Source organism: Cavia porcellus, unplaced genomic scaffold (assembly GCF_034190915.1).
Source record: "Cavia porcellus strain 051 isolate PalLab524CR breed Dunkin Hartley unplaced genomic scaffold, mCavPor4.1 scaffold_1, whole genome shotgun sequence".
Taxonomy (NCBI): domain Eukaryota; kingdom Metazoa; phylum Chordata; class Mammalia; order Rodentia; family Caviidae; genus Cavia; species Cavia porcellus.
The window spans coordinates 114,470,381-114,489,651 of record NW_026947484.1 but is presented as its reverse complement, the minus strand read 5'-3'; the positions used below and the strand labels follow the sequence as shown (position 1 = coordinate 114,489,651).

At 38.7% G+C, this 19,271-nt stretch overlaps 1 protein-coding gene and 3 pseudogenes across 7 annotated transcripts in view; 3 read left to right on the top strand and 1 right to left on the bottom strand.

Moving 5' to 3' along the window:
* Evi5 (ecotropic viral integration site 5) overlaps nt 1-19,271 on the top strand; it is a 226,985-nt gene that overhangs the window by 24,330 nt on the left and 183,384 nt on the right. The window lies entirely within an intron of this gene.
* On the bottom strand, nt 1,746-7,968 carry LOC100722397 (epidermal growth factor receptor substrate 15-like; annotated as a pseudogene).
* LOC100722120 (2',5'-phosphodiesterase 12-like) lies at nt 7,977-12,066 on the top strand (annotated as a pseudogene).
* On the top strand, nt 11,602-12,294 carry LOC134470282 (2',5'-phosphodiesterase 12-like; annotated as a pseudogene).

Below are 19,271 nucleotides of genomic sequence, written 5' to 3'. Positions count from 1 at the left end.
TGAAGGAAAAGAGAGATGAAAGAGATAAAAGGAAGAATAGAACAGAAACACACCCACAATAGGTTAAGGAACCACTTTCACACTCCTAAAACCGATGAAAGAGAAAGAGAATAAAGAAAAATAAAAGGAAAAAACAGACGGTCCACTTCCAGGATCCTCTCTGGTCTCATTAGCAGACAGCCTATGGAGACGGAGTCCCAAATCATGCTGATCTATCCCAGCAGGCCAGCATTTGCTTTATGGCAGAATAATGGATAACCCAGCAGGCCTACCGTGAGAGCAGACTCATTTGACTTGCCTCTCAGTCCAAGGGGATTTCCACAGATCTATGCCCAGCTAGGAACTGCTAGAGGAAACTGGCAGCAGTTCTGAATTGTGGGTTTATCTGGCCCATGTCCAAAATGGCTCCTGGCTAATTGCTCTCTCCCTGTGGGAGGACTAAGTCTTCTGCACTCACTACCATCAGTGCAGTCCTCTATGTCCGCGATGGTCCTTCACTGCATAGTCTCTCTGCAGAGGCCTCTAAGGTCACCAGCCATCACGGTCACTGTGACTGTGCTCCCCAGGTTCCACCAGCTCCTTCTCATGCAGAGTTCCGTCTCACGGAGAAGGTGTTGCCCACTACCGCCTTTCTTCTTTGTTGAAGTTGTCCTTTGCACTCTCTGTGGGCTTCATTTCACACTTCAGATTCTTCCTGGGTCCAGGGGACCCACTTCCTTTCTTCTCTTCCTCACAGCTTCTGGGCTTTGACTCTCAAAGAGGCTGTTTTCTCTGCTGCTTACTGCTCTTTTGGCCATTTGTACTACTTTTTAAAAAGCATCTATTCATTTGAGCTTTCCACTTTTTGATTGGTTCTTTTATTTTGGAAGGTCTAGTTTTTTTTTTGTTTTGTTTTGTTTTTGTTCTTTGTATATAGATATCCGTCCTCTGTCCAAAGAGTAGCCGGCTAATTTTTTCATTCTGCAGGTTTTCTCTTTATTATGTAGGTTATTTCCTTTGCTGTGAAGAAGCTTGTTAATTTTTTCACCCTAGGTGAAGCTGTCTCATGTGAGGAAAAAATGAAATTAGACAAATCTGAGAGTTAAAATAACTTAAGTTTTGTTACATTTACAGGAATCATAAATCCTTTGTATTACCATGCTCATAGTTTTGATATATATGGTGAATAGCTTCAACACTAAAGAAGATGAATATTGTATTGTTGACAAAGGACAAGAGAATTCTTCATGCTTCTGATATCTCAGATTTGCTAAGTACAATAGCCAGTTCTAAGTCTTTTTTTTTTTTTTTTTTTTTTTTTTTTGGTCTTTTTGAGACAGGGTCTCGATATGCAGTTCAGGCTGGCCTTGAGTTCACTTTGTAACCCAGGCTGGTCTTAAACTTGCAACGATCCTCCCGCTTCAACCTCCTGTGCTAGGATTACAGGCGTGAGCCATCACACCTGGCTTTTTAAAAAATTTTAAATTTTATTTAAAGAGAAAAAACAAAACAAAACAAAAAAGGGTAGAAATAATACAGAATTTCAAAAAAAATAAACAGAAATCACAAGTTGACAAATTACATATTGTCATCTTAGAAATAGTTGTTCCAGTTACAAAATTAAAGCATACAAAGTGGACATTCAGACAGTAAGACTGCGAACAGTTCTGTTCAACGATCTAACAAAAACTTAGTAATATGGTTATCTATCTTACACACTTAAACATACATGCAGTTATATCCTTTAGAGCACTATCTTTTCCTCTCTAGTCTTCTTATTCTTGCTGGTTCTGTGGGGCAAGCCCCTTCTCTTTTGCTCTCTCATTCTCCCGCTTGGTCTATTCAGTCATATCTTCTTCAGAGGGGGAAGCTCCAAAGTTAGTAAGATTGCTTGGGTCAGCCTCTTTATTGGCAGAAGTAAAGGATCACAAAACATATCAGGATTTTTTTCTTTGGGGTTATCACTGCCTGGGAAAGACTGAAACGAGTCATTCACTTTAAAGGGATCAGAAGAATCCAATTTGTTAATGAGTCTTTTTACAGGTGGTGGCAAAAAGGGTCTTGTTGGAGTTCCAGTCTTTGATGGCAGTGCTGGGATTACTTCTTTATTGTTGACTGTTGTTTCCTCAAATGCATTTTTAGGAATGGCCACACTGCTGACAGAGCTCAGTGTAGCTGAACTAAAAGGATTTTCATTGTTGACCTTTAATAATGTATGAAAGTCAGCAAATCCATTTCCAAATTTCATTTCCAAAAACAGAAGCAAAAGGGTTTTGCTGAATTGCTTAACACAATAACAACTGTTGCACCAGGAGCAAAAGGATCATTGTGCTTCATTGTTTCTACTAATGCATTAGTGCTGTTGCTGAGTACGCTCAATAGGTTGGTACCTGAAGTAGCAAAAGGGGTCAGTAGAAGATTGCTTGAAGAAACAGTCAGATGTGAAGGGATCTGAACCTTGAAAGGATCGCACCTAAGGGGTCTATTCTCCCAAAAATATCATCCTTGAAAGGAACACTGCGAACAGAAGGGTTGGGCTGGGAAAAATCCAGGTTTGTATCTGCAACTGGGTCTGTCCGTAAACTTGATTTTACATCCTTTTGTGCTTGTCTATCATTGTCAACTTCAGGACAAACTTTTTCATTAACAGCAGCAGTCACCACTTCATTTTCATCGGTCGCATCAGAAGGTGGTATTTCAGGACTTCTTGCTGGAGTCTCTTGCTTTATGGGCTCAGATTCTAGGTTGCTCTGGCCTTAAGCAGGTTTTTTAAGGTTGGCTGCTTCACTGTTGCTGGTGCTAAGGCTGAAATAATGTGTAGCACCATTTACAAGAACATTGTGGGGTACTGCATCAATTTGATTGATTATTATGATTTTCCAGATCTTTTGTTTCCATCAGTCTCTTTTGCATTGAACTAATTTGCCTGCTGTGACTCTTGAAGGTGTTGAAAAAGAGGTTCCAGCTGAGGCTTTCCTGACTCTATACTCCAGTTCTTTTGTTTGTTTCTTTGTTTTCCTTTTTCTTTTTTTGTCAGTACTGGGATCGAACTCACGACTTCCTGCTTGTAAGGCAGGCGCTTATGCCGCTGAGCTAAATCCCCAGCCCCCTATTCTTCTGTTTCTTGTTGTAGGCAGCTCAGCTCTTCCCTTGCTTTGGCCAGTGCTTCCTCATAAGTCAAGATCTGTAATTCTTGACTAGGTATTTCAGCTTTCAAAGATGAGATGAACTGGGCCTCCTCAGTGTATTTCTTTCTGACTTCTTTGAGTTGCTCCTCTACCTGAGCTTTCTGTTTATCCAGTTTATTACGGAGTTCCTGTACTTGCTGTTTCTTCTGGGCCTATAGTTTTTGCAGATTAACACTGTCCCTTTGAACTTCATCTTGAAGATCTTGAACTTCACTTGTCCTCTGTTAAACAGTATTTTCTTTCTCCTTAAGGTTTCTTTCTGCATTGTTCATTTTCCTCTGCAGGTCAGCTATTTCATTGTTTAGGCTGTCTCACTCCTTAATAGCAGAGAAATATGCAACAGAACTTGATCCTATGGTGATCTTTTATAAAGTCATCCTACATGATGGTGGAATTGTATTAGGAGTAAGAATGCGAGGATGATCAATACCTTTTATTAGCTTTTGATTGATTAAGTGAAAAACCAAAACAAATATCCTTTGAAAGCTTCCCACAGTCTTGTGTCACATAACGCCCAAATACAGGCTAGTAAGGTAGAGGGTAGACCTGTTTTCAATAAGATTTCATGAACCTCCAATCCAGACACAAATCCATCCATATCTTTATCTGTTTTCAAAAAGATTTCATTATACTAGCTTTTTTGCTATGGGGGATGTGACCCATGTGTTTCTTTTAGATGGTGCCACCAAAGCTGGAGGCAAGGATATTGGCACAGGTTCTTTCTCCAATGCACAGTGTACCAAAAATATGGCAACTGCAAACTCGTCTCTGTCAAGCATTCCCTCATGGTCAGTATCACTCAAGTCCTAAACTTCTTCCAAGAATTTCCACAGGTAACTTAGAGTTGAGCAATGCTGGTTTCACTTGATCACCAGACAGAAATCCTTTCACTGGGCCTAACCTATCAAACATTGCATCACATTTGGCCTTATCTTCAGATTTTACAGTCCATGGGGGGGGGGTCAGCTGCAGAAGTTCCACTGATTAGCAAAGGACTACTGGTGTTACGAAATCTTGGTGGAGGAACATCCAGGTTCAAGCTATTTAGTGAAACCTTTAGTTCACTCTGAGCACGTGCCATAAGATGCAAAGCAACAAAAAATTTTTTTCTTTTTGTTGGTACTGGGGACCCAGGACCGTGCACTTGCAAGGCAGGTGCTTATGCTGCTGAGCTAAATCCCTGGCTCAATCTGTGTTTTTTGGTTGGGGGATTATAGAAAGTTATTACTGAAAGGTCTGGACTTATTCCTGTTGTTGCATTATTTTACTGTTGCTGATTTTTTTCCCCTTCTGCTTAACTGCTCATTCTGCCTTGTATATTCATTCTGTTAGCTGTTTTGGCATTGTTGACTTTATTGTCCCTTTATGGGATATCCTTGAGAACTTTTTGTAGCACTTGTTTGGTGGCCGTGAATTTTTTTATGGTGTTGTTCATTATGGAAATATTTCTTCATCAATTTTGAAAGATAGTTTGGTATCACGCTTGTTCAAGACTGAAATTTTTTCTTTCCAGAAATTTATTATTTTTGTAATCAGGGCTAAAGATGAGGCTTGAGAAACTTCTGCCTAGAATTGACTGGTACGACTACTGCACAATAAAATATACATGTGTGTTGGCAATCAAAAACTAGATTTGCCATTTCTCAGGATCTGCAACCCCCCCAACACTGTTCATATGTGCTTGCTCTGTTTTCCTAATATGGGTATTTATTGCTATAAATTCCCCTCTTAAGATTGCTTTTATTTGTATCCCAGAAGTTCTGGTATGTTGTATTGCTGTTACCATTCAACTGTAAAAACTAATTTCTTCTTTCATTTCATCTGTGACCCGTTGGTTGTTCAGTAAGGTGCTATTTAATTTCCATGCGTTTATGAAGTTCTTGTTTCCTTTGGCATGGATTTCCATTTTATTTATTTATTTATTTTTAAATCGGTACCAGGGATCGAACTCACGACCACCTGCTTGCAAGGCAGGTGCTTATGCCACTGAGCTATATCCCCAGCCCCGAATTTCCATTTTCATTGCACTGTGACCTGATATTATGCATGGGGTAATTTCAGTTCCTCTGCATTTACTTAAGCATGTTCTATGAGCCAGTATATGGTCTGTTTTGGGGGAATGTCCTGTGTGCAGCTGAGAAGTATGTACATTCTGATGTTGTGAGGTGGAGCACTGTATAAATAACTATGAGGTCCATTCATTCAAAAGTTTAATTTAGTTCTAATATTTCATGATTGATTTGTTTTGTCTAACTGAGCTCTCTTCTTGTGACAGTGAGGAATTGAGGTCTCCCAATACAATTGTATTAGGGCTTTTTTTTTTTTTTTTTACCAGGGATCGAACTCATGACCTCATGCTTGCCAGACAGGTGCTTATGCTGCTAATGCTTATGCTGCTGAGTGCTGGCTTAAATCCCTGGCCCTTGGGCTTATTTGAATTTTCATGTCCGTTAATCTGTGTTTTATAGTTGAATGCACTGGTACTTGTTGCATATATATATTTATGATTGTTACTTCTTATTGGATTGTTCTCTTTACAAGGATGTAGTGACCTTCTTTATCTCTCTAAATCAGCTTTGGCCTGAAATCCACTTTGTCTGCAAATAGAATAGCAGCCCCTACATTTTTCCAGGTTCCTGAAGTATGGGGTATTGTTTTCCATGCTTTGACTTTCAGCAAGTGACTTTATTTTTGAATTAAATATGTTTCTTATATGCAGCACATTGTTGGATCTTGTTTCCTGATCCATTCTGCACGTCTGTTCCTTTTAAAGATTGGTGAATTGAAGCATCAAACCATAGCCTGGAAAATGACAATAATTGTCATGTTATTTTCCTGTTGTTGACTCCCTTTTTTTCCCCTCTGTTGAATTGTTTCCTTTTCTTATTGGATTCATTTTGTTTGGGGTTCATGGAATTGTAGTTCTGTTCTCTCTTTCTAGAATGTCCTGGAGTTCTGTTTTGTTTTTTTTGTCTTTTTCCTTTTTATCGGTACCGGGGATCGACCCCTCAACCACCTACTTGCAAGGCAGGCGCTTATGCCGCTGAGCTAAATCTCCAGCCCCTGGAGTTCTGGTTTTGTGTTCATACATTTTAGACAGTTGAATAATGTATGCATCTTCATGTAGATTTTAATTTAAATTCTTTTTATTTATTTTTGTTTTTTAAGCTAAGATCTCATATAGTTCATGCTGGCCTTGAACTCCAGGCACTTATCTTGCCTCAGCCTTCCCAGTGCTGATATTAAAGGCATGTGCTAGCTTTATTTTATTTTTATTTTTTATTATTTTGAAGGTAGTAAAATACAACAGAAGACAGAACAAAGCCAATTTAGACAGTGTAGTGAAATTGGTACAAAATTTCACAGCAGAAAACTGGGAAAACAGTAATAGGTACCACAGTATATCTCGTTATCTTCACAATAGTTGTTATTTCAATCAGGTATAGCAAAATAAAACAAAATACAGAATATTATAGAACTTACCAAAACAGAATATTAAAAAGAGCTATACCATTAATCAGAAGAAAGCAAAACAGTGGTAAAAATATTTGCCTTGAAGGAGATGGCAGAAGGAAATCCCCCTTATTTGCTATATTGCATATGGTCAACCTCTTAGAAGGTGCTCAGATCTCTGGTTCCCTTTTGCTAAGGGTGGGGGAGTGGGATGTTTGATTCTAAGCCTGAGCGCTCAGGGAGGCAAGCTGGTTGCTTGGTTTCCCAGTGCCCTAAGTTCCAACATGGTGTGGATCTCAGGAGTTGCTGGTGGTTCTCGTTCTGGGGTGGCCGCAGCTTTCTGAGCCACAGCCACTTATGAAAGGGGCAAGCTGGTTGTTTGCTAGCTTAATTTTTAAATGATAAGCAACTTGAAAATATTTTAGCATAACGAGTTAATTTTAAAAAGCTTTGTATATCAAGAGTGAGTAATCATTAAAGTGATCTTTAGTGGTTAACCATGTAGAGACTACCTTAATGAGATTTATTTTATTATTTTTGTGTTTCTAGGTTTTTTTTGGTTGTTTTTTTTTGGGGGGGGGTACTGGGGATCAAACTCATGACCTCACATTTGCCAGGCATGTGCTTATGCCACTGAGCTAAAGCCCTAGCCCCTATTTTATTATTTTTAATGAGACTTATTTTAGGTAAGTTAGGTTGAATATTTTCATCCTGACCATGTGTGACTACGAGTCTGTGTGTGTGTTTTCTTCTGTATGTGAGTGTATTAGCATTAGGGTATATGTGTAGCAGATAGATAAAATGATGGAAAGAAAGATAAAGACAGAGTCAAAGAGACAGAAACAAATAGAGATACAGAGAAGTAAGAGAAAAGAAGGAATGAGAGAATGAGACCCAGAGACAGAGGCAGAAAGTCCAATTTATATTTGACAGACCTCGAGAAGTATAGGTCTCCCTTGTCATCTTGGTCTACACATTTTATTCTGTTCCTATATCTTAAAACCTTTTGTAAGGTGATATAGAAAATGGCATTATTTTTGTGCTATGTAGCTTGCTATGTAGTTCATGCTAGCCTCAAACTCTTGGTGATCCTCCTATCGCAGCCTCTCCAGTGGTGGGATTATAGGCTTGTACTGCCATACTTAGCAAAGGGTGACATTCAATAGATCACTGCAAGGGAGTTGCTGTGCTCCTTTTGAAACCCTGACCCAGAAGCAGGTTGTCTAGGAATGGTTTAGTGCCAGGTTTTCCAGGAATGTGCGTTACATGACAGAAGTGAAGGTGGCTGCCTTTCCAGCCTCACCTTGTTTCCCAGAACTAAGGTGACTCTGCACCTGATAGCCACCATGGCTCAAGATGGGACATGCTGGTGGAGATGAGAGGGGGACTGCCTATCTGAGGTCAGTTGAGTCTCCTTTGGTGCTGGTGATTGCTCCAAAAATTGTTTGTTTGGTTTATGAGTAAGGTAGCTAGTAGAAGGGCCTGAGATAGCCTTATTGATAAAAATTAAGAATAGACAGTGAAGCAGGACTTTGGACAAAGACTGAACTTCCTAAAGCAGCATGGAATGCAGCTCACTCCGTTTTAAACGGAATTGCAGCCACTCCCTAATAAATTTGTGAATTTGGAGGCAATTATAATACAAATTAACCAGTTCCATTTTTATTTTATTTTATTTATTTATTTTTGGTACCAGGAGTTGAACTCAGGACTTTGCATTTGCCAGGCAGGCACTGTGCCACAGAGCTATAATCCTGGCCTACATGTCATTTTCAATAACAGTAAAAGATTAATGACATGGTTTAACTTTGTACTATAGGTTTATATGCATTTTGACTCTGAGTCCCTAATCAATGATGTTTTTCTAACTTAATTAAATGTTATTGTTAGGCCACCAGAGCATTAATGTAATTTTCTGATTCTTTTTTTTTTTTTTTTTTTTTTTTGTGCTTGCCAGGCAGGCACTTGACAGGCAGGCGCTTATGCCACTGAGCTAAATCCCGGGCCCTAATTTTCTGATTCTAATATTTATATTTTCTTAGTGTACTGTCCTTGTGCCTATTTACAGCACTTATTTTTTCTTCAAATCCATTTTATTCAAAGATAAAAAGGGGGGAAAGAAAGAAAAAAAGTAACAAAATTTCAAAATATATCAATCAATTTTTTATTTTCTAGTCAAGTAAAAAGATGTTTTTCTTTCCTCAACAATGTATTTAAATTCTTTATTTCTTTTTAGACAAAACAAGTTCTATATGATGTCTTACTAATACCCTAAACTTTAATTTTCTGGGTTTATTTTAATCATTGTTGCATATTTTAATTGTGTTTTGTGAGTTATATAGTTACTTTAACTGTATAACAAACCACCATAATAGCTTATTGGTTTCAAATAATTATTTTTAGTAAGGGCATGTCTTCAGTGGATAAGGAATATGAACATTTATTTATTTATGTATGTATGTATGTATGTATGTATGTTTTTGGTACTGGGGATTGAACCCTTAACCTCACTCTTGCCAGGCAGGTGCTTGTGCCATTGAACCAAATTCCTGGCCTGAACAGTTTTAATACATGTACTGCTGAAGCAAGTGCCAGGAATGTGAACAGAACACTAAGGAGGAGGTGGCTTGTGTTGCATAGTGCCTGTGGTGTCCACAAAAAAAGTCTCACAAGCAGAGATTGATTCTAGCTTGGTCCTAGAGTCATTTGAAAGTACATTCACATTCATGTATGGTGGGTGATGCTGGTACATCAGCTGGGCTATTAGCCAGAATAACTACCTCTGCTTTTGCTCTCCATGTGGTTGCTTTTTGTTTGCTTGAGACAGGTTTTCATTATGTAGTTCAGGCTAGCCTGAACTCACTATATAGCCCAGTTGGCCTCGAATTTGTGGTATTCCTATTGCCTCAGTTTCCTGAGTACTGGAATTACCAATAGCTCTATGTGGTTTCTATGTGAGTGAGTTTGGGCCTGATTTATTTACTTATTTATTGTTGGGCATTGAACCCAGGATCTGCACATGCCAGACAAATACTCTGTCACTGAGGTACTTTACCAGTCTTGAATTTGGACTTTTTTTTTTGTGGTACCAGAGATTGAACTCATGACTTCACTCTTGCCAGGCAGACACTTATGCCACTGAGCTAAATCCCTGCCCCTAATTTGGACCTCTTAATAGTGTCATGACTAAGTTCAAAGAGGGGATTTAATATTACTTTCGGCGTACAGTATTGTTTCAGTCTGTGAAAAATCTCTGCGTGGTTTCAGGGGGAGGGAACATAGACTGCACCACTTAGTGGAAAGATGTGGGATAGGGACATGTGGCTATTTTCTGGTTGAACTGTGTCCTCCATAAAGATACTCTGAAGCATTGAACTTCAGAATGGGACTTATTTGGAAGCAGAATTGTTGCAAATATTTAGAGAAGACAAAAACCCCCAAGAGGAGAATGCCCCATGCAATGGAAGCAGAGTGAAGGTATTGAAGTGCTGTATCTGTGTACCAGGCATGACCAGTGATTGCTACAAACCACCAAAAGCTAGGAAGAAGCAAGGGAAGATTTTCCTACAAGTTTTACAGGCAGTACAATCTTGCTGATGCCTTGATTTTCAAAATCTGCCTTTAGAACTGTGAGACACTATTTCTGAGGTTTTAAGCCTCCTGGTTTGCAGTACCTCATTATGGCAGTCCTAGGAAACTAATATAAGGCATCTTTGGAAAATGCTCTATTATGGATGTGTTGTTAAAATTTAATAGTCTTTTTACTTGTCACTGGGCTGCTCCTTTGGTCCCTGGTCTTGTTAGCTGCTGGCCACCAAGTTCATGTGGAGATTCTCATTGTCTGTGTTGTGTTTCAGGGAGTCTGAATGACTGTGGAGCAGTGCATTGGGCTGAGGCACTAACTGAAGCGGTGGTGGTGGGGGGGCGGGGCAAGATGGAGGAGCTGTAGTACACTGTGTGCCCTCAGAACTCAGCTGAGCCTGTTGTTTGCCTACTGACAGACACCAGAACATACAGCATGATCTAAGCGATCCACTGGGTTGGGTCCTCAACCAGTGCGATCAATGGCTTTGTGGGGCATGCTGACGTCCCTAAGGCTAAGAAGAGCAGAACTATCTCAACACAAGCAGCAGCACAACCTGTTCAGGGGTTGGGCTAAAGCCCACTGCAGTCTCTGAGCTAGGTGAAGCTTCATTATTGGAAGGAAACAGTGGCAGAGGATGTTGTCATTGTTGATGCCTGGCAGGACAGTGTCGTACTGCAGATCACAGATGTCAAGTATAAGGTAGAGCGCAGCTCTCTCCCTCCAACTTCACTGAGCTGCGCTTGCATCATAATGGGCTTCTTGATGTGCCTCAAACTGAGCCTTGAACTTGGGGATCCTTTCTCTTCTGCTAGTACAAGGAAGCTAAACCTGGAGCTGTGGAACCTGGGACCCTCTTCATTGTCTTCCTCTTAGCTGTCTTCTACTTAGACAGTTGTGCAAGAATGTGTCTACACCTCATCCAGTCTGACAATAGGCCATGGCTGAAGCTTCATTGCATTCCAGGCAGTGGGCGGCACTTTGAACAGAGCCTGGGTTGGAAAGTATGTTCCTGATAGAAGCTGAGCCTGGCATTGCATTTTAACCACAGCAACTCTATATCAAGAAAGTGATAGAGGACACTTCTTTGCGTGGTCTTCCACAGCATCCTGGCAGGTACATATGACCAGACTGAGTTCTTACAGACGGTGCTGTATCCATACTGTGCACCATGGAGCTCATCTCTGCCAGAGCCTTCTCCAGAAGGAACTCAGCAGCTATAACACTGACCTCACCTGCTGGCAGGATGTTGACCTCAAAGTGTTTTCACATGGCTTGGTATGTGGACTTGAGAGTGTGTTTCTTTTTTAATTTTTATTAAAGTGTTTTTACCGGGGATTGAACTCAGGACCTCACCCTTGCAAGGCAGGTGTTTATGCTGCTGTGCTGCTAAGCTAAATCCTCAGCCCTGAGGGTGTATTTCAAATCAAGCAGCATGAAGATCTGGCCCCTTTCTGCCAAAGTCAAAGTTCAACCTCCTTGATGTTTCTTTCTAAGAGGTCCTGGAGTCTGACTCACTTGATAAAAAAACTGCTAGAGAAACTAGTTTTGTACCCACTGCATCAGGAGTGGGTTCTGATCTATGGTGCATTTTTCCCTTTAGTCTACAAAGGACTCACCTAATAAAATATATTCATCTCTATTGGCAACCAAAAGGTGGGTACATTTGTCTCATTAAGCAGTAGCCTTGGCTCACATTAAACATGTATCCTGGCTTTATTATTATCCATTATATTTTATGGGGACTTAAAATAGTATACCACAAATAGGCATGTATCAGTTTGTCATCAGTGGCGGCATTCCAGAGGACCATGAAGATTGGACTTTCAATGGAGAAGAGGAAAGATGAAACATTTCTCAAATATTTCTTCCAACTGAAAAGGGCTTGTGGTGAACTTGATTACACAGATGGTATCTTTCATGGAAGTGTAAACTACATTTTCATTGATGTAAATGCTTTAGAGATTGAACTAGGTGATTCCAGTACCTACTCATGAAGTTACCACCCACTAGGTCTTACCTAGTGTTTCTCATCCTTCTGATCACATAGCACCTATGTGTGATTTAAAATGGAAATGGATTTCTGTTTAATGGAATTTTATTAAAACCTGATAAAGTCACTTACTTTGTAGAAAATTTAGCTTAACCTTCCAAGAGGAAATCTAGACACTAAGTAAAACTTTGCATTTACTCCCTACTACAGTGACAGTGAACTTTTAGAGCCTTCAATGATAGCAAATATCCACCTGTGGCACATGTGCCATAGGTTCGACACCACTGCCCTAATATATGTTCCAGATGTCTTTGTCACAAGAGTATTCATAATGTTACTTTTCCCCCCTGAAACTTGGAGGGAAAACAAACAGAAAATATATATAATTAGCTAAAAGGAAAAAAGTTACAGTTTTTTTCTTCCACTTGTATGAGGTAATAATGTAGTACTTGCTTGTTTTGCCGATTTATACTTTTTTTTTTTGTAAACAACAGAGACACTGTTTTATTAGCCATCATTCTAGTTTATATGTTAATTATTTTGGTGAATGAGTATGGTATTTTAACACATTTCTACCAGCTAGAACCACCAGTGGTACATGCATGAGTATCCCATTAGATAGATAGCTTGTATACTGGTGGTAGAAGCATGGAACAGTCATCCACATACCACACTAGTGGTTCAAGCCTTCTAGCAATGAGACATACAGATTATGGACCCATTGTGAACATGTTAAAAAATGATGGCTAGTATATATAGCTGCAGAGGAAAATTAGAATAGGAGGTATATTTGTTGAAATGTGTTATTTTAACAATTAAAATTAATCAAAAGTTATGAAGAAAGTATCACGTACCTCCTAGTCACACAGTTTTGTTTTTATGGCATCAGGAGATTCATGAAAAGTGCGGTTTATCTTTGATCTCTTACATTCTTTTGTGGTAACAAGATGAGTATTTATGAAATAATGCCCTTGTGCTTTAAGGAAGTGAGAGACAGTGTATCTAATGGTTAATATAACAATGTAAGGGTGAAATGGCAACAGATAGCATTATGGAGTTTATTATGTAATAACATCAAGTATCTGAGACTAAACATAGGGTTCTTAATGTAAAAATATTTAATATAAACAAAAAGTATCATAGAACAGGAGAGGAAAGTATGAGCAGTTATAGATACATCAAAGAATGAGTGCTGTTTGGAAACAACACATTTCTTAGACTAAATGTTGCAGTGAAGTGTGATAAAAGGATTACTGGCTAGACAAGTTTGGAAAGTACATTCCTATTTTGGAAAGTACATTCCTCTAACTTCTACTTTAGATGGTATATAATAAGGCAGTAATGTCTCTGAGAAATCAATCCTATAATAAAAAATAACCTATGGGCTTTCAGTAATAGGGTTTACTACATAGCTGGAAAAACTTCTGTAAGCACCTACAAGGGCAAACATTGTTTGAAATGAAAAGTTCTAGTTACAAGAATGTGAGGGAAATGCCCATGGGCCAAAAATAGAGCCAGAAAATGGAAACTACCAGATAACCTTCCAACCTGCTGTCTTTGTTTTTTGTTATTTTTACTCTGTATGTGTATGTGTGTGTGATTATGTGATATGTGTTACTTACTTTTTGGATGTTTTTAAATAATCAAAATAAATTTGGTATAACTATATGAATTTCATTTTTATTTTCTTTCTTTTTCTTTGAGACAGGGTCTTGCTATGTTTTCCAGGCTGGCCTTGAACTCACTGTGTATTCCAGGCTGGCCTCAAATTTGTGACAATCCTCTTGTCTCAAGACTCCTGAGTGCTGGGATTACAGATGTTGGCCACCATGCCTGGATGCTATATAAATTTCAGATGACAGACTTGAGAAAAAATTTATAAAGGGTGAAGATAATGATACAAGGTTCACCTGTTAAGACATTGTAGTTCGACCTTCTTTGTGTCTCTTTGATTTTGGCTTGAAATACACTTTTTCCACAAATAGAATAGCTATCCCTGCTTTTTGCTGGGTACCTGTCACATGGAGTATTGTTCTTCATTCTTTTGACTTTCAGTCTATGAATTTCTCTTTGAATTAAATATATTTCTTGTGTGCAGCACATTGTTGGAACTTGCTTTTTGATCATTTCTGCCAGTTTGTTTCTTTTAATTGGTGATTGAAACAATTTACATTGATGGTTATAACCAATATGTATTGACCTATCCTTGTCATGTTATTTTCCTGTTGTTGGTTCTCTTTTCTCTTCTTTTTAATTGCTTCCCTTGCTTGGTGGATTCATTCTGTTGGAGTTCATATGGAGTTGTGGTCCTCATTTTCTGTTTCTCCTTCAGAACATTTTGGAGTTCTGGTGCTGTGTTCGTTAATTTCCTCAGGTGTTCTTTGCTCTGGAAGTATATTATTTCTCCATCAATTTTTTTTTTTTTTTTTTTTGCACTAGGGATCAAACTCACGACTGTGCACTTACAAGGTAAGTGCTTATGCTGCTGAACTAAATCCTAGCCTCTCCATCAATTTTGAAAGACAGTTTTGTGGAGTACAGCAATCTGTATTGACGGTTAGTTCTTTTAGGACTTGAAATAATTCACTCCATGCTGCCCTTGACTTAAGGGTTTATATTGAGAAATGTGCTGTGATTCTGATGGACTTTGCTTTATAGGTTTTTTTTTTTCTCTAACAATTTTAATATTCTGTTCCCTTTAAAAAAATTTTTTTTTTTTAGTATTTTGTTCTTGCATTGAATTTCTGGAATCCTGACAGGTGCTTTAGTGTAGATTTTGTTTTTAAAATCATGGTTGTTGAAGTTCCATATACCACACTTACGTGCATGTCAAATTCTTTCTCCCTGCTTGGAAAGTTTTCTGCCATGATGTCAGTAAATAAGTATTTATGTCATTTGTACCACCTCCTGCTTTTTTCATTGACTCCAGTTAATCTTATGTTATTCTTCTTTGCATTGTCTAGCAGCTGTTGGATTGATTTTTCATGGTTTCTTGCTATTTTAAGATATCTTTCTTTTCATGACCACTAACTGCAATCCTGTCTTCTAGGTCTGGTATTTTGCCTTCACATTAGCTCATTCTGGTGCATATACTTTCCATGGATTTTTTTTTTTTTTTGGTACTGGGGATTGAATTCATGGTCTCATGCTTGTCAGGCAGGAGCTTATGCTGCTGAGCTAAATCCCCGACTCCATGGAATTTTTAATCACCCACATATCTGCTTCAACCCATTTTATGGATTTCATTTCTTTCCTATGTTTAGTGTTCATGCTTCCCACCATTTTCCTCAGCTCTTCTATTCTTTAAATCTGTATCTGTTCTAAAGTCACTAACCAGGTGTTTCATCGAGGTCACTGTCTCTGTAGTTATCTGAGAAATTATTTCTCACTTGATTTTTTTTAGAGCCTCATTCATCTGCTTTGTTACTTCCATGGTTACCACTTCAGAGAATCTAGGCAGGTAGTTTTCAAATTGTTCCACCTCATTTTTTCTGGTTTGCTTTTGGTGAGCTGGAAGTCTGCGGTTGCATCTTACTTAAATATCTTTTCATTTTCTGTTTTTTTTTTAAATTTTAATTCCTGGGTTGATGCTTATAAATTGCTTATGGGAAGTAGCTTTATTACTAGTCTTTAAAACCCTTTGGAAATGACTACTTCTTGGAGAATTCTTCAGATGTAACTAGTTTTTGGGTTTTGAGTCAGTTGCAAGATCCTACCTCTTGAATTCACTGAGGATGAAAAATTGCTGCGTATTTGACCTAGCCCCTTGTTGTTTGGCACTGACAAATTGTATTTTGTATGCCCCTTAGGGAATCTCAGTCTTGGCATAACAAGAAAAGCACCTGATTAGCACAATTATGTCACCTTGGCTAAAGTAGTATGGTCAGAAATGACAATAATATCAGAAACAGCCTAGAAATTATTAACTATTAATTTGCCATCTTTAACCATGTGAACTAGATTTGTGGCTATAGAACAAAATCTAAAGCATGTAAGAAAATTATATACAGTAAATTATTCCCTCAGTAATAGGAAAAATAAAGTTCATGATGTGTATCTGCTGTCACTAGTAGACAAAAGTAGGCAAGGTCCACATCTGTGTGAATTAATTTCAGCAAGCCAGCCATAGATTTATACTGGGTAGTGGATAATCGCAGCGAGCCTGTACATTCAGTTCCTCTGAAGTTCAGGCTGGTTTCTGGCTGTGAGGATAAAACCGTGTTTGTTCAGCCTGCAATACTTCATGTTCCTCCTGCTGCCTTGAACTTGGTTCTGCCTCACGCTGAGACTTGGAGCCAACTAGTTGGAGCCAACCTGCAGATGCCGTTATGAGTTGTGAACTCAGTTGGCTCTTCTACAAGGTGGCTACCAGCCAATTGTTCTCTCTTGGTATGGCTGAACCTAAATAACTCACCAGCTACTGCAGTCTGCTGTGACTAGTGCTCCATTCCACTGGTGTGTTTCTCTGTGAAGGCTGGGGTTGCCAGTATTCACCTCAGGTTTGACCTGCCCCTCCCACACAGTGAGTCAAGGGCCAGGGAAAAAGTGCCACTTGCTCCTTTGTTGGGTTCTCTTTTCCCTCCTCATGGGCTTCAAGTCTCAGATCCTTGCTACATCCTGGGGATGTGCTTTCTTCCTGTTTTCATTCTCTTGTTGCTGTATTCTAGTCTCTGAAGACCAAGTCCCAGAGAGACTGTTTCTCTGCTGTTTATCACTCTGCCATCGTCCAGGAAGTCAAATGGGTCATTCTTTACCACAGAACCGTATCGTCCTGAGAGGGAATCACTAATGTCACTACAGGAGTATTCTATGAGGGTTAGAAGGGAGAAGGACATGAGCCTGAAAATTGGAGTTGAGATTGGTGGTCATGCGCAGGGGCCAGACAGGTGTGTGGTGTGATTTATATTGAAAATGTCCCCAAAGGCCTCCTGTGCTCATAGGTGTAGTTTTGGAATGTGACTCGACATTATAGTTTGAGACAAAAGCTAATAAGCTACAAGGAGAAATAATCAAATGCACTATTATAGCTGTAATTTACAAGTGTAGCAAACAAAATCAGTAGCTCTGTACCTTAATAGTACCATCTATCAACTGGATTTAATTGTTTATAGAATACTTCATTCAGCATCAGGAAACAGATTCTTAAGTTCATATAAAATATTCACCAAGAGACCACATTGTAGGACATGCAACATACTTAAATTTGTGTTCACAGACAACAGTGTAGTTAAGTTAAAAATCAGCAATTTAATATTTTATACACATGTTGTATAGTTAGGAAGATCATTGAAAAATTTAAAAATGCTTAAAGATTAAACAACATACTTTAGACAAACTTGGTGGCACACACCTGTAATTTCAAAACTCAGGAGGCAAGGCAGGAGGAGTATTGTAGTTTGTGCTACACAGTGAATTCAAGGCTAACCTAAGTGAGACCGTGTTTTAAAACCCCCAACCCATAAGAAACCAAACCATACCACACCACATCCCACACAAATTTCAAGGGAAAGTAAAAATATGAATTGAAGGGAAATGAAAATCAGCCAAAGCAGCACTGACAGGTTGATTTATAGAACTGAATGCTTATGTTAGAAAAGAAAGACACAAAATCAGTAATCTAAGGATCACTTTAGGGAATTAGAAATAGAAGCACTTTTTTCAAAAGCTAAAGCAAGCAGAAGAAAATAAATATGAATTAGTGTAGGAATTTATGTAATTAAGCCTGGCAAGCACAAAGTCACGAGTTCTATCCCTGGTACTGCCCCAATCATTAATTTTTTTTTTTTTTGGTGATTTTTTTTGTCTTTTTCCTTTTTATTGGTACCAGGGATCGAACTCACGACTGCCTGCTTTCAAGGCAGGCACTTATGCCGCTGAGCTAAATCCCCAGCCCTTTTTTTTTTTTGGTATTGGGAATCAAACTCGGTCTTGTGCTTGCCAGGAAGGCACGTTTGCCATCGAGCTACATCCCCAGAAAAAGAAATTAATGGAATTAAAAACAGAAAGACAATTGAAAATGTTCAATGAATTTGATAGACTTGTGTACAATAGAGAGAAGGCACAAATTACCAGTATCAGAAGAGAGGGTGATTTTTTTTCCTTCAAAATTCCATTGTGATAAATAAACATAACGGTTATTTTTTTAAACCATCTTAAAGTGTACAATTCAGTCATACTAAGTATGCTTGCATTGTTGTATGTGCATCACTGTCCATATCTGGAAATTTGTATCTTCTTAAATTGAAACTCTGTACCTATTCAACAAGAATACCTCTTCCTCTGGCAGCCTCCAATTTTATATTGTGTCTCCATGAATTTGACTACTCTACGTACTTGTATAAATGGAATCACACAAAATGTTTTGCTTCTATAACTGGCTTTTTAAATCATAATGTTTTCAAGGTTTATCTGTGTTGTAGAATATAATCAGAATTTTGTTCCTTTTTAAAAGGCTAAATGATATCCGTCGATGAATACTTGGGTTATCTTTCTCTTTTTTTTTTTTTTGTCCTTTTCGTTTTTATTGGTACCAGGGATCGAACTCATGACCACACACTTGCAAGGCAGGCGCTTATGCCGCTGAGCTAAATCCGAACCCTCTATCTTCCCCTTTTGACTGTTAAAAATACTGCTATTGTAACAGCAGGGAGTCATACAGATGTAGCCCTAGAAAGTTGAGATTCGTATCCACACCAACAGAGAAGAGCCATATCATGATTTTATATAGATAAAAATAAGTTTATTATAAAAATACAGCAGATATGAACATAGACAAATAATATATATTACCACACAATGAGGCAGGAGCAGTTCTAAAGATGGTGAATCCTCTGGGGAAGGATCTTGTATGAGATGGTGCCTTCAGTACGTGAGAGACAAAACACTGCACTGTACCCAGTTTGTTTCATACATGCTGTGTTCAGACAAAGGTAACGTGGTGCCAGTAGGTCTGTGAGGCTGAAAGGATTGTTCTTAGCCTTGGCTGGAGCCTGGGAATGACCAGTTCTTTATGTGTGTTAGCAGTTATCTCTATACATTCCTTTCCCAGGAAGTAGTCAGCCTCTCTGTAGAAAGG